Below are 11,086 nucleotides of genomic sequence, written 5' to 3'. Positions count from 1 at the left end.
GCGTTTAGATGAACGCGATCACACACTTAAGCGAGGATTGCTACGTTGGATTCCTGTGTTGTCACAGGTTCCCTTGGATGAAGAGAATACCAAACAGATATCACACAAAGCATGCAAGAGAAATGGGCCCAAAAGCTGTACTTTCCTGTTTTGGATACTCTTTTGGGTGAGTGTCAGTCCTGGTTTTCCAGTCAGACCATGGAAATTACAGTTTTACCGTTTTTCTCAGTCGCTTTGGTACATTTCTCGAATCATCCTTGAGATTTGCAAAACATTAAGTGCATTTTTCAAAACAACTCGTACAAATAGCAATACACAATGGAATACCTGCAAAAGCCAGTCTCTTGCTCAAAATCCTTAGTTCATCTCTCAAAAGTAAATATCTGTGTCAATGAACATGACAAGTCCTTGTGTCATTGTGTACGGATAAGACAGTCAAATTGTTTAGTCATGTTGTCAATATAACAGTTTACTCTGGAGGGATAATCTGATGTAAACTATAGCAACATTTTGGATGGCAGTTACTGTATTGAACAGTATGCCATATGCTTATGTACGCCATATATCCATTTCAAAAGTAGACATTTACACGTCACTGTATGTGGGGTATTGACTGAAAGAGACTGGATTGAATTCCCAGTTACACTTTTACTAGTGGTCTGGTCAAAAAAAAAAAAAAAACCTTTACAATGTCATTGTGATATAGAAAAGGAAAAAGAAATATGGGCACAAAGATGAAAATAAGTCAATTTTCAGAATGTGTAACTCTTGTGTTGTCCTCTGTCTTTACAGTATAAGCTTTCCAACTGAAGATCCATGGGATGAACCTTTGAGCTGTTTCAGAGAAATGGTTTTTCATTGGTTTATCATCTACATTCTCTTCATTAGTAAAGATTCACTTGCACAATTCCTGCCAAATTGACACAAAAAGTCTAATAATAATGTGTAAAAATAAAAATAAAAAGTGTGCTTGGCAGTTTATGACAACTAGATTAACCATTTTGCATTTAATGACTTATACGATGAACTAAAGACTAGATGTTTTGAGGGGTAAGACTATTGCACAGAAAACTATATAATACATTTTGAGCAACATGACATTAGCAACTGATAATGTAGGAAACTGCAGATAAATGTGCATAATCAAATGCATGAATGTACAAAAGCAATCGCAACTTGTTCAAAAGAATGAGAAACTGGTTTTATGATGTGTATAAATTACTAGAAGATGTGGAGGTTGTACAAGTAGTTTTGAGAATTTCATTTTCTGATTTGAGAAATGCACCAAAGTGACTGAGAAAAACTGTATGAATAAAACATAAAATAAAAATCAAATAGTGGCAGAACAGTTAGATATCACTCATAGATGTTACACCTTCACAAGCGTTTGTCTTCCAGTTTCATTCTCTACACATCTCTACAAAAGAAGACAATGTAGTTTTTTTTTTCTTTATTTTACTGTCAAGTAAACAAGTAACAGACTGCAGTGAATTATAAGCAGTACCCAGCAAACATTGGTACGATGGCGACGTCGTATGGCCAGCCAAAAATAGTCGCGGTAGGACGGCATAAATCGGTAGAAATATGTAACACAGAACATTTCCTAAAAATGCATTCAGATATGTTTGTACACGTTTATAGTTCTATGGGGTTTCATGTATAATTGTTTCTTTGACTATTAGCTACGTGTAGTTCAATATTTACCCGCGTTTGGAATCGGTTGTGAGAGGACGTGCATTACACGTCCATCATGACCCTCTGTGAAATCCTTGTGGAATATGCAAAAGCTGTGCTTACACCTTGATTAATACTGCAATAAGTAATTAAAGTGCACCAAGTAGTTTTTAAGAGGTTTTAAAGAGGTTGTGAATAGACGTCCACTGATGTCTTTTACACGTCTCGTCATGGTTTGTGAAAAGATGTCCAAGCAAGACTAGCAGAGAGAAAAAATATATATACAAAGTAAATATATTCACTTTATCTTGTTTAAAAAAATTATAATCACAAAAGTGCCCAGTGTGCTTAGGTGATTGCAAAGCCATGCTGCAATTTAGTCATTATTTCAACCTGTTTTATGTATTTGTTGTTATTATTTTTATGGAATCTATGCATATGTAAAACAGATATATACCCGGTCACAATTTCGGTCTGAGTTGGATGTAATTGCCAAAATGGTGCTGCCAAGATGTAGACACAAAACATACTAATATATTTCCATAGACAGTAAAATAAATGGACACAGCGACCCCATTGGAACTCAATTGAGACAAGTGAAGCCCATTTTTAGCGTTTTTTAGCACTTCCGTTTCTGACGCGCAGACTCAAACTAAGCTTGACGACGTCAGCAACCTGTCTGACAGATGTAAATCTTCTAGTAGCTGTGCGTTCAAACTGCCATCGTTAATCTTGCAGAGACGGCGAGCTTGAGCGGGGAGTTTTTTGGCGTGAGTGAGCAGGAGTAAGTATTCTGATTAATTATTTTGTATAGTATTTTAAAATGTAATTAAGTTAATTGCCTGCGAGCTTCTCCTCCTGTCTGTACGGTAATGCGACAGAGAGTCGAGTGGTTATGATGCAATCGTTAGCCTATTTTTACAAAAACTGTTTCTATGGGGCCATAATGTAACATAGAGCCCTTTATACATTGTCGTGTCTCTTTAGAAAAAAATAATGGACAAACGGAGTCTTTAAACGCCTCAGATGTAAAGTTATTCGCTGTCAAAGTGACGCCAAAATGAATGGGAGTCAATGGGATGCTAACGCAAGTGAAGTTCTGCTACAAGATGGTGGCACCCGGCCGACTTCAACTTCCGGTCGACTTCCTTGCCGCCTGGATATTTTGTGATATTACAAAATCCACATTACATTGAGCAGGTAACCACGAGGAGAGGAGAGGACTCGAAGAGGACTCTTGGAGGGAGATGTATCGATATAAATTATATAAAATCTACTGTTGGGTAAGTACATTTTGTATTATTTGATTAACGTGCTTGAGTTTTACTTGTTTGACACAAAGGAACCGAGAGAAATGATACCTACATTGTCAACTGAAATTCACTGAGTATGGCTAAAATTAGCTAACGTTAGAAGGCTAAAAGTTACTTATATTGATGTAATTTTTATTGGTACGCTTTAATTAATTATTCAGGGGACATCACAGCCCTCCTGTCTTATCAGAAATGTCCTGTTCACTTTCTCACAGTTACACTGTGAGTGTTTCTCAGGGGCATCACATTAAAGCATAACACCTTTTGTAAAATAAAAATAAAATCTAATGCTTGTTGATTACCTTTTTTTTTCTAATGTTTAATTCATGATTCATTCATCTTGGTCCAAGGGTTTTTTTTTTTAGCTGTAGACCATAAAGATATTTTGAAAATAAGTGGATGTCATTTATCTCAAATTTTTTATTTTATTTATTTTAAAAAGAAATGTATTCTCTTCCCTCAGATGCTGTGAAGAGGTGGAGACTGCGATGGCAGAACACCTGAAGCTCGCTCCAGGAAGAGATGGGGGTGGAGGTTACAAGAAATGAGCCAAACAACTGTAGTGTGTTTAAGGGATAGTTCAAATAGTCATAATTTTCTCACCCTCATGTTACGATCATAATAATTTTTTCCTACAGTGGCAGTTAATGGATTGTGAGATCTGCTTGGTTAAAAACATTCTTTCAAATATCTTTGTGTTTATTAGACAACTGTGTAAGTCAAGACAAGATTAATAAAGACATAATAAAAAGAAACCATGTTTTAACATTTTAGTAGAAAACACATGAACGCATTCTCATAAATGTAATATTTGAATTCATGTTGGTTCTATACAGTTTAAAATCATTTACACCACTTTATAAATATCTATGATTTCAAACATATTTTATGATGAGAGTCTTATGTTTTATGATTTTCTTGTCACATGACAACAATGGCTCCTGCAAGGTGTTTATGCCACATGTTCAAATATTAATAATATTCTTAATATTATATGATTAAAGTATTTAAAAATAAATGCAATTAACATTAATTTATATTATTATATATTAAAAACATTAATAAATAAACAAATGCAAATATAAATTTTTGAGTTTTGACTTTAAGATTGAGTATTTCAGCACTTTTTATTCAGTGATGCCCCGAATTAAATCATATTTCTGATGAAAATGGTAGGCCTGTAAACTTATTTCAGAAATCAAAAATAGATGCAAAGATTACATTGAAAAACAATTTTTTAATAGATTATCATCTTGAAGATTGTTATTTTTCACTGTGCCAGTAAAGCAAACATGAAAACAATATTGTCAGAACACAGAAAGGTATACAGGTTTGAAACATGAGGGTGAGTAAATGACAGAATTTTCATTTTTGGGTAAACTATCCCTTTATATAATAATTCAGTATTTTGTAATTGGTATTTTAGTTTGGTTAACAGATGCTAAACTGTTCAAAAACAATAAAATGTACTAAATCAGAACATGCCTCTTTTTTTGCATATGTCCACAAATAATGTGTTATTGTTTGTGATGTGCACTTGATTAAGATGTTTTATGGACGTTCAGGTCTGACTGGACCAATCTTGAACTTTTGTCAAGATTTGTTAAACCTCAAGACATAATTGATTGCCTTTCACGATGTTACACAGTGGGTGTGTGATTATTTTATAAGGCTTATAAGTACATACACTTAAACTATGCAGCAACGCATTTAAACATCCAGAAGACAACGACGTCCAGAAGACGACACATTTAGACGTCCAGGGACGTTCAGAAAATACGTACAGTTCACGTCCAGAAGACGTCAAAGACGTCGGTTCAACTTTCATTTTGGAACTATTTTTCAACCATGACGGGACGGGTCGGACGGACGTCTTTTCAACGGTCAAAAGACGTCCGAATGTTTACTGGGTTGTGTCATGACAAATGTAATTCTTGTTTTGTAAAGACGTTGTAAAGCAAACACTATCTGTTGTGAGTGGTTTTAGGTCACTGATGAGAGAGAAAATGTGTTTGTTGGTTAAAAGCTTTTGCTAGTGTTAACATCTGTTGTTCTGTATGGTGTTTTGGTAGTTTTAGTGCATTTTTGATTTAAAATTAACTGCTTTGCCAAGATGAAATTTGGCCACGAGAAATGTGTGAAGACCTTAAAAAGTTAAGTATTGAGAAATGTGCCCTTATGAAACAAAAATATATTGCAGTATATTGGAAAATATCATGTAATATATTAGGCATATATTCTTATATTTATTTTTTCAATAATTTGTATATTTTGCAATATATTATATAATATATGTATCATCAATATATTATTAAATGTATTCAAATATATAAAATATTAGAAAATAAAAAGGGAAAATAATATATTACAATATATCACAATATATTTTAAGAAATATATTGGTAAATATATTTTCCTTTCGTAAGGGTGTCCAAGCGATTTAAAAAAGAAAAAAGGTTAAAATCCCTGTGAACTGCAAAGTGACAGACTAATGGTGAAAAGTTCAGCACTCAGCTATGAGCTATGAATCAGGTTATTGAAGGCTGTTTATTGTAGCTTAAAATACATGCATCGTTCACTTTACTGAACAATGGAAAACAATCAATTTGTGTTTGTTCTCTTATTAGAGAGATTTGATCCCCAACATGATCAGACTACAGTTCTGTCAATCTGACGATGCCTGTATGTCACTGGATCAGAAATCTGTCAAATACTGCCTCTGATTGTTGCGTGCAAAGTTCAACAAAGCACTAGTTCAATAGATTCTGTCAGTGCTTTGGCAAGGTAAGTCTTTTTTCCCACATGCAATAAAGCTCAAAGGCCAATGTAAAATATTGGTGCAGTAAAAGTGAGCAAAATCAGTATTTTTAGGCAGTATTTGTGGCAGTCGATAAATCATGTTGTGAAATTGTTCAAAAGGTAGAAGATCACAGAAAGCAGTATCTGCTGATCCAATCACTGATAATGATCTTTTTAAAGCCTTCTTTTTATCATTTTGAATTATTTATAGTGATAATCCAGTCAAGATTTTTTTGACATTTATTCTCATCCATGTGAGAGGATTTTTTTTTCTCTCTCTCTTTTTTTTTGAGGGGTGGAAGGGGCTTTTTTTAATTTCAAACCTAATTGTTTGATTATGCACTGTATTTTTGTTTTTACAATCATGTAATTGTTACACAGCACAAGCCTGATTGTGTGAGCTGTATGTGAGGTTCACACAGACTCTGTTTACAGTGTGTATGTGGTTCATGTGTGATACAGAAGCAGCTTTCACACAGGATTCTGCTCCTGATCCACGCCTGTTTACCACAAACACAGAGTTCAAATCAAAATATTGTTAATTCAAATGCTTTTTCAACATTATGATTCTGTTTTACACAGTACAGTAATACAATCTTTCATCAATTAATATATGCTTTTTGTGTCAATGAATGTCCATATTTAACGCAAACAATGCGCTAAACGCACTGCCAGACCGCAACCATGTGTGCAGTGTGAACGCTTTAATTCATTAACATGAGTGCGATAAAATACACACCACATACACACTGCAAACGGAGTAATGTGAACCTGCCATTATTACGTGTGTGAGCTGCAAGTGTGCATGAGTGCACTGTCTTCAGGAAAACGCATGAACGCTGAATGGTTTAAACAATAATTAAAAAGAAAAAATGCAATTTATAAACTTCAGTGATGATGCAACACTGCCTCGATAGTTCAAGTGACAATTCCTGAGTATCGACAAAATTTCTACACTCAATTTAATTTTGAGAATGAGCCATGTTATTTATGCAAATATTTAGTTGAAGATACAGAACATATATTTTTACATGTAGTTTGTCTCAGTTCTTTTGGAAAGCATTGCAGGACTGGATGGTAGAGAAGGCTGTGGTTACTGATGGTTTCACTATAAACTTACAAGATGTAATGTACGGAATAACCAAAGAGTGCCCTGTTTTATATGAGTTGATTAATAATGTTTATTAGCTAAATACTTTATACATAGATGTAGATATTTTAAATTCTCTCCATTGTTAATTGTTTTTCAAACTGATCTAAAATACTTCTCAGATCCCCTTAGTAAAATGAAAAATCCAAAAGCAATTAAATTATTTAATTTGTTTGTATAATATAATTTGCTGTAATTATATATTTAGTTTTATTATTTATTTAATTTATTTTTATTGTATAATTTATGTATCTAGAAATTTTATGTTATATTTTTTTCTTTCTCTTTTTTTTCTGGAGCTTATTATGGTTCTGTTGTGTTGAGCCTTCCATACCAGAATCTTTTTGTTTACTAATTAATGCCAGTTTGTTGTATTCCGTTCTTGTATTTAATAAAAATAAATAAATAAATAAAGTCCTGTGTCGGCTGTGCAGATTCATTCACACTGTTTGTGAAATTATATCTCACAGAAACTTTTTCAGTTATTTAATGAAGAATTATGAATTGTACCTCACCTAAAGCATTAATTATTTCAATTATTTTATTATTAATTATTTTTTATCTTTTTAGAGACCACCGATCAATCATCCCAAACCGATTATCGGTCTGCTGGGATCGGTAGCCGATCAATCAGAGTACCCCTAACAAAAGGTGTGCATTTATTTATTTATTTTTTATTTTTTTGCCAGTGTATTGTTAAAGGTTCAGTGTATCGTTTAATATTCCCATACAAAACTTTAACAGCAAGTAAAACAAATATTGGTATAGTGAATTTCACAAATTCACAAGATAAACACATCTTGATTAAACTGTTTTGTTGATTTTAATGCATCCTTATGGAAGTGTTGAAATGCTGAATCGATTAATTCGCTTCCAACAGCGTCCAATAGGAGCAAAGAGGACAGTGTGTTGTGTTTTTAAAGGGGAAGTTCACGCTTCAAAGAGTAACAAAGGAATAATTAGCTGAATTCTGATTATTGTAACATGTAGTTTGGGGTAACAAAGGGTTTTTTAAAGTGATGGGCAGTGTTGGGGAAAGTTACTTTTAAAAGTAACGCATTACAATATTGAGTTACTCCCTAAAAAAGTTACAAATTACGTTATTTTGTATAGAAAGTAATGTATCACATTATTTCCGTGTTACTTTTTTCAATATGAGCAGGAATTCATTGTTTTTAATATAATAAATTATATTTATAGCAAATATAAAAGCCCTTGCACAAAACAAAAGTGTAATGAATAAACCTCAGACTGAAGGACAAGTAAATTCACGTCTGTACAGTGGAACGCAGAAGAGGAAGGTTCAACACTCTTCAGCAATAAATAAGCACAAATGTTAGTTAATCTAAAGTCATTTTTGGTTATTAGTATGGTTGAACTGGATCCAAACTAGGTCAACAGCAGAGACACCAGTTAATAAAATAGGATTAGATACATTTGTGTTATTTAACATGTTTAATTATTGCAGGTTTGCATCATATTCTGAGTTTGGACTTCACTGTTTTAATTTATTTTGATGAATACTAAATCTGATTTTTTTTTTTTTTTTTTTTAAGAGTGGGATGAATTAATGCACATTCAGATTTAGTCTAGAACTACAGTAATTGGTCATTGGCAGGGTAGTAGAGGCCTGGAACAACCACATGATTCCTGGTATGTTAAATAATGTTCAAAACATAATTCTAGCTAGAGACTAGTATTGTAGGAATTATAAATATTAAACAAATGCATTTTCATGACTTGACCAGTAGATGGCAGCAGAAAGCCAGTCACAATCAGAACATTTAGGAGGTTATCAGACACACCATCATTGTTTGTAACAATCAGAGTTCAGACCCAGGAGCGAGTCTTACAGCGTCACAGAGTCTCACTCAACCTGAACACCTGAGGAGATTGTTTCAAGTGTTTCTCATCCGCATAATTACACTGAATGTAAATATCAGAGTTTTTACAGGCCACTGTATGAAACAATAACACCTTTTTAAGAAATACTGGGTAAAAGAAATCCTATAGAGTAGAAGAGATAATTTGCTCATAATAATAAATCTTTACTCATTGCTAGAGCACTTAAACAACATAACAGTGTGTGACTCTCAGAGGAGAGGACTTGTGTGATTTTGAGTGTACAGAGCTGAACTTCCTCCTGTTTTATACTAGCACAACTTCTCACATTTCTACGACAATCATCTCTCCTGAGTGAAACCAGAAACATGATTTATGTGTATAAAGTATTTGCTGTGTGTATAATATACTGTGAAAGCTGCTCAGCAGATGAACAGAGCAGCAGCTCAATCTCATTTTTATTTAGTTAAGATTAAGTGCGTAAAGGGATGTGGTTTGTGGCCAGAAACACAACTGCTGATGTTTATGTGTAGATGAAGGACACTTCACATAAAAACTCAGACCTCATGGACACGTGATCAAAAGATTGTGTTTTAAACCTGGGCGGATGGTAAATATTTTAAGTGCACTGAAGGAAAATGCTCGTCAGTAATCGGTTATCTTTGATTCTGCTCATTTTCTGTGGTAAGTCAGACTTCAGTTTGTCTTTGTTTCTTATTAAAAGCAAACTTCATGCTGGTCTTGTTCTCCAGGTGTGTTTGGTGCGGAGACAGATGAAATCAAGACGATATCAGTGAAGACGGGAGATTGTGTAGTATTACATACTGGTGTTTGTGAGATTAACAGAGAAAAGCAGATACTGTGGCTGTTTGGAGCTGAGGATCCAGATACTCTCATTGCTGAAATCTACAAGCTGAGCATCTCTATATATGACACTTATGAGGGACTTAAAGACAGACTGCAGATGGACCAGCAGACGGGATCTCTCACCGTCAGAAACATCACAACCAGTCACTCTGGACTTTATATGGCACAGATTATGAACTCAATGACCACATTTAAAAGATTCAGTGTTATGGTTTATGGTAAGTCACACGCTCAGTTTCAAACGTTCCTCTTATATACTGGAAAATGCTCTAAATGCTGCATTTATTTGTGTTTTTGAGAAATAATATATTAAGATTTATTTCCCTGTTATTTTAAAGGCCCTGTCTCGTTGCCTGTCATTGAGAGCAGCTCACAGGTCAGCGAGGGTCTGATATCTGCTGAGTAACACAAGAAAATACACCAGCTATTGTTGCAATAGTATATTATTCAGATGATCCTGCATTGTGTGTATTTCTGTTGATTATTCACTACTGTTGACTTCATTTTAATACACATTAAATATTTATATTATTACTAAATTATGTTTGTTTCATCTTCTGAATTTGGCTCTGTCTGTCATTTACTGTTTGACCAGTACAGAGTTTAACAAACACTCACACACTCCTGGAGGTGTGTGTCAAAGTAGCTAAATTAACTGCATATTAGCTCAAAAGGGAAATGTACATAAATAATTACACTCAATTATAATTATGGTAACACTTTAGAATACTTTTTCTTTCTTACTGCATAACAAAAAGGAAGAACAGGTAATTATTCATTAACACTTAACTCACTACTGTTAATGACAGAGAAAGATGTGTTAACTAATCAGTATGTAATACAATTTTATGATTGTGTTAAGTAACAGTTAGCTAATCAATAACTAATGTATTCTGTCATACCTCCTGAAGAACTACTGTTAATTATCTACTAGTTAAGGTTCAAGAAAAACAACTATGCATTAACTACTAATGATTATACACAATTACATTGAATGTGAACATAAAAATGTTATTAGAAGATGTAGTAATGAAATGCAATATTAATAAATGCAATACATTTTATTGAGGTTTTGCCTGTGTATTGAATTGGTTTGTGAGTGTTTTTTTTAAAAAATCAGCTTCCAATAGGAACCCCACCACGACTCAAGTTCAAGTTCAAGTTCAAGTCTGCTTTATTGTCAATTTCCACATGTACAGTACATACATACAGAGAATCGAAATTGCGTTACTCTCAGACCCCGGTGCATACAGTTAACATTAACATTAAAGCCTAAAAAAATAACTAGATCAAATATAAAAATGTAAAAACAACTATACAATAAGGGAATGATATAAAAAAAGACATATAATAAAATTAAAAATAAAGTTAAATAAAGCAGCGCAAGGCAAATTACAGATATAGTGCAAATCAATGAAGTGAACAACAGTGCAGTTAAAAG

At 33.5% G+C, this 11,086-nt stretch overlaps 1 protein-coding gene across 1 annotated transcript in view; it reads left to right on the top strand.

Annotated features, from left to right (window-relative positions):
- Window positions 1-11,086, top strand: part of LOC113075951 (NLR family CARD domain-containing protein 3-like) — a gene marked incomplete at its 3' end in the record, with an annotated part of 49,441 nt that overhangs the window by 18,285 nt on the left and 20,070 nt on the right. The gene's annotated exons all lie outside the window — the stretch shown is intronic.

This window comes from Carassius auratus, unplaced genomic scaffold, assembly GCF_003368295.1.
Source record: "Carassius auratus strain Wakin unplaced genomic scaffold, ASM336829v1 scaf_tig00018110, whole genome shotgun sequence".
NCBI classification, from domain to species: domain Eukaryota; kingdom Metazoa; phylum Chordata; class Actinopteri; order Cypriniformes; family Cyprinidae; genus Carassius; species Carassius auratus.
Note: the sequence above shows the minus strand (reverse complement) of the source record. Positions and strands in the feature narration are given on the sequence as shown.